At 44.3% G+C, this 4887-nt stretch overlaps 1 pseudogene; it reads left to right on the forward strand.

The window, feature by feature from the left end:
* Positions 1-2133: 2133 nt before the first annotated feature.
* LOC126288091 (5S ribosomal RNA) lies at positions 2134-2251 on the forward strand (annotated as a pseudogene).
* Positions 2252-4887: the final 2636 nt, after the last annotated feature.

Here is a 4887-nt window from a genome sequence, read left to right on the forward strand (position 1 = left end):
TCGAGAGCAATTTTTACGTCCATTTCACTTACAGCGTGTCCACAACCTGGAACCAGTTGATTATCCACCCAGGGCACACTTTTCGCAGTGATACCTGGAACAGTGCGAAATGCACCCTACACTTCCATTCCCTTTGTTGTTTACGGATGAAGCAACGGTCGGGTTTGATGGAGTCTTCAACATGCACAATTCGCATGTTTGGAGTGAGGATAACCCAAATGCGCTCATCAAATGCGGTTCTTCGTTAATGTGTGGGTCGCTGTTGTTGGGGATTGTTTAATTGGACCGTATCTGCTACCTAGGCCATTAAATGGCAGGCACTATTACAATATTCTCGACAGAGCATTGTCAGCATTGCTGGAAGACGCCCGCTCACTACAAGACAACGCATGTGGTTCCAACATAACGGGGCTCTGGTACATTTCAGTCGTCGTGTGCGTCGGTTCCTCGACCGACGGTTCCCAGAAACGTGGAATTGCGGTAGTGGTCCTGTACCATGGCCTGCTCGATCCCCAGATATGAACCTCTGAATTTTTTGTGTGAGGAGACACGCCCAACCTTGTTTACGCAGCTCCTGTTGCATCAGAAGAGGATCTGGTTGCCTTGATAGTAGCAGCAGCAGGAACAATTCACGATACTACTGGAGTTTTTACTGTAATTGAAATTGGGTTGTTTTAATGTGTTGCCTTTTGGTCATAAAAAAATGGAAAAGTCTTTGCTGGTTTAATTAATATGCCGCCAGAGAAATCTTCCTCTCCCGGTTTAAACACTCCTCAAAAGAAAAAATGGTATTAGGGGTGCAGTCTTGGTAGACTTTTAAGTTCTGAAACACTCGCCACGGCACAGTAGTTCGCCCCTACATTAGCCAAAACAAAACGTCGCATCCCACTGAAGCATTATCATGTGGTACTTCGTTTTCCAGAACAGTGGAGATGTTTCAACTGTGGAAAGTCAATCCAGATGAACTCTTTAGTCGTGTTTCTTAGTACCGTACGACATGCATAAAATATTGATCTAATCTTTAATGTATCTCCCTTGACATTGTGTAAAACGTCATTGATTCCAATCTCACCGTTACCACAAACGTCTTACATTTAATGACAGTGTAAACCAAGGCTGTAAAATCAACTCAGCGTCTGAACTGCAAAATGCTACCACCTCTAAAACAATGCTCCAACCTGTAATCCTCATCTCTATGCAGTAGCTACACCCTGCCTACTTTTAAAAATGCAAATGGAAGTCTACTTCGACTAAACCTCCATACCTTTCCATACACGGCCCTTCGATTCACCACTGCCGAAAACAGCTCACTGTTCCCTGATCATACATCTTTCTGTTTTTGTGTTGCGTCTGTCATTGACATATATTCTTAAAATGTCTCCAATTTTTCTTTTTATCTAAATATTGTTTTGTCTAATCGTACATCCATCCTTCCTATCGTAGAGTAACCAGCCCAGTTTTACTAAAAAGCGCTCCACGTCTTACAATATGCGTCCCATCCCTCGAAAAAGACGTTGGTCTCACAAAATGCTTCCAATTTCCTCCTCGCAAATCCAGCAACCTGTTTAGCCGTGAGAAGATACAGCTTCTCTGTTCGACCCGAAGATGTCATTGACAATATATAGCACTATAACGTTTACCATCGATGTCATAATTTAAAAGGGAAGAACACTTGTTTATAAGCTGAATTTATCGTCAGTTTCATTTGTTTGCAAGCTCTAAGTTCTAGGTAGAAATCTTTGTGGCTGAACAGCAGGCACGTTATTGCTACCAGATCCTCCCACTCAGGAATCATATACAATAACGGGGGGAAGAGATATGTACTAGCAACCTATCTACCAAACTCTTTTACCTCCATCAGACAAGTCTTTCTTAGACAAAGCAAGCAGCGTTAATGACATGGAACAAGGAGTGATCAAGCATGATGTGAACTGTAGGATCCAGGAAACTCTACCTAACCGGAACCGGTCCTAAATTCTACATTCATAAGCATCAAACACAACCAGTCTTCTGTTTCCAAGGATTGTTGTATACTGTCCTTACAGGAATGGCCCCTACAGTCTTTGTAGTTTCAGAATACGATGGATAATGTTCAGACGGCCGCTACTTTTTTTTAAGGTGTTGAATAACTAAGCCAACGGCCTTGCCGCAGTGGTAACACCGGTTCCCGTCAGATCACCGAAGTTAAGCGCTGTGGGGCTGGGCTAGCTCTAAGATGGGTGACCATCCGGTCTGCCGAGCGCTGTTGGCAAGCGGGGTGCACTCAGCCGTTGTGAGGTAAACGAGGAGCTACTTGATTGAGAAGTAGCGGCTCCGGTCTCGGAAACTGACATACGGCCGGGAGAGCGGTGTGCTAACCACATGCCCCTCCATATCCGCATTCAGTGACGCCTATAGACTGAGGATGACACGGCGGCCGGTCGGTACCGTTGTGCCTTCGTGGCCTGTTCGGGAGGAGATTTCAGTTTTTCGTTGAATAACTAATAGACCAGTATTTTCCCCACGTTTTTTCTTAGCCCACGGATTAAACGGAAAAATTATGTAATGAACTTAAACACAGGAGTAGAGAGGATAAAGTTAAATGGAAATAAAAAAATACCATGAACGACACAGCTCTTAGATTTTATCTGACAGGACGCCTCCAGGGTTGGGTTGTTGCCTGAACCCATTGTTCTACCATCTGCGAAATAGCACTTCGCATTCGCGCGCCCCTCCATACGAACTGCCAATTTATGCGTTTATTTGTATTTTATTGCCTCTTCACGCTCACAGTCGTGCTGCTTCGGGGAAAATAATAATTTTACTGCCGAGAGCAGAGCGTATCGTCTGCTGGCGGGTACAAAGGAAGCTGGCGGCAGAATATCTGCGAGACACCAGCGTGGCTGGTGCGGTGCGGCGTCTCTGGGCACTCAGCTGGCGAAAAACAAGTTCTTTGCGTCAACCGTACTGCAACAGTAGAGATGTCTACCGCACAGAAGGTGTGTTATCACCTCAGACTGAAAAAATGGTTCAAATGGCTCTGAGCACTATGGGACTTAACATCTATAGTCATCAGTCCCCTAGAACTTATAACTACTTAAACCTAACTAACCTAAGGACATCACAACACCCAGCCATCACGAGGCAGAGAAAATCCCCGACCCCGCGGGGAATCGAACCCGGGAACCCGGGCGTGGGAAGCGAGAACGCTACCGCACGAACACGAGATGCGGGCCCTCAGACTGATTTATACCTTGACAAGTTAAGAGCTGCTATGATAAGAAGGATGGGTGTAGGAGCGAGCGCTTGATACATATCGTGTAGTTGAGAACGAAGCGTATGCCAAGTCAATGCTACCGCATTGCAAAACGATAGAGGAACGGGGTATGGTGATATTATACAAGAATTGAATCTGATTGCGATCAGTGGGGATTTTCAGCGTTTACAAGTAGTGCCGATGCGGAGACCAGCACAAGTGGAATCAGATACATCATGCAAGAAACTCACACGGAATCCTACTGGTCGAGATTTACACAGTCCCATACTAACCAGAACGCTACAAATACTATAGATGCAAGTTGTCTATGTAGGGACAGCATAGTGTACACCTACAGTGACCTGCGCATTTTCTGCATTATTCTTACAGTGCAGGAAAAACCCCAAAACGTACACAGATAGTCACAAAGTGAAGGCCAGCAAAAGAAATATCCACAGTGACAGACCTTAGAAGCAACGTAATACATTCATATTCATTTTTGAATCTTTACATATTTTGTGTCCATCATAATTAATTATGATCTTTATTTTATGGAATGAAACCGCAAACAGCTGCATGAAAGATCCTTTATTTGGAAACACAACCGATTGCATAGCTTAAGGTTACTTTGTATGTGAGTATAGAAATTACCTCATATTCCAAGTTTTGGAATGGGTAGGGGACTCAAAATTCATTATCCAAACAATAGCAATCCAGTGAATTGTATATATACTTACTGTAAAGTTATCTACGCATATTACTAAATTAAAGTTCCCTACACGTTTCTCTGACCAATTTTGAAGACAAATCTCCGAAAATGCTTTCAGGATTTTAACCATGGTTTTCAATTATGCATAGATTCAGAAGAAAAGTTTTTGTTTTTGGTCTGCATCTTTTGTGACTGAAGCCCTTCTTGTGTTTTCCCGAGACCCTCTGACCTAAAAAACCGACCAGTCCACGCCACACAGCCCTTGCTATACTTAGTAGCGCCTCTGCGTATAGTGGATCCATAGTGACACATATTATTGGTATCGACGTGAGTCACCACCTGAAGTTGGTTGCACTCTGTGCTCTTCATGGCATCCAGGAGGACCAGTTCCACGTTTGGAATGACTCCACCCGGTATGCACACGGAGTGCACATTGGGTTTCTTTCCCTTCTTGGCAGCTATGTCCCTGAAGACTGAATCCTGTCTAGCGATCGTCGTAAATTTTTGATCTTGCATTAACTAAAGCTTAAAATTATTTCTGCATGGCATTTTAACGTTGTGTCATAGCAAATCTGCAGCATCCGTCGGTTATGTGACTCCGCGGTAGATACTGAGAATTTCCATTCTTCTTTTCTGTGATTCCCATTCGGTTTCAAGGGGCTGTGACCATAGACTGCTAGATTGTGCAAACAGCCACTGGACCTGCTAACTCTCATACCACGAGCAAACAGTTGGTGGTAAACAGTGCTGGCACCACGATTCTGCCGAAATGAAGAGAGTTGTGCCGACCGAAACATGCCACATCTCTATAATAACAGAGTGACGTGCTGTACCTAGCACAACCGGACAAAGGCGAGAGAGGCCGAGCTCGGCCCACATACCAGGATCACAAGCCGAAATTCCTTCACCAGGGAAGACGAATGGAATATTCCAGAATTTGAAA

Source organism: Schistocerca gregaria, chromosome 1 (assembly GCF_023897955.1).
Source record: "Schistocerca gregaria isolate iqSchGreg1 chromosome 1, iqSchGreg1.2, whole genome shotgun sequence".
NCBI lineage: Eukaryota > Metazoa > Arthropoda > Insecta > Orthoptera > Acrididae > Schistocerca > Schistocerca gregaria.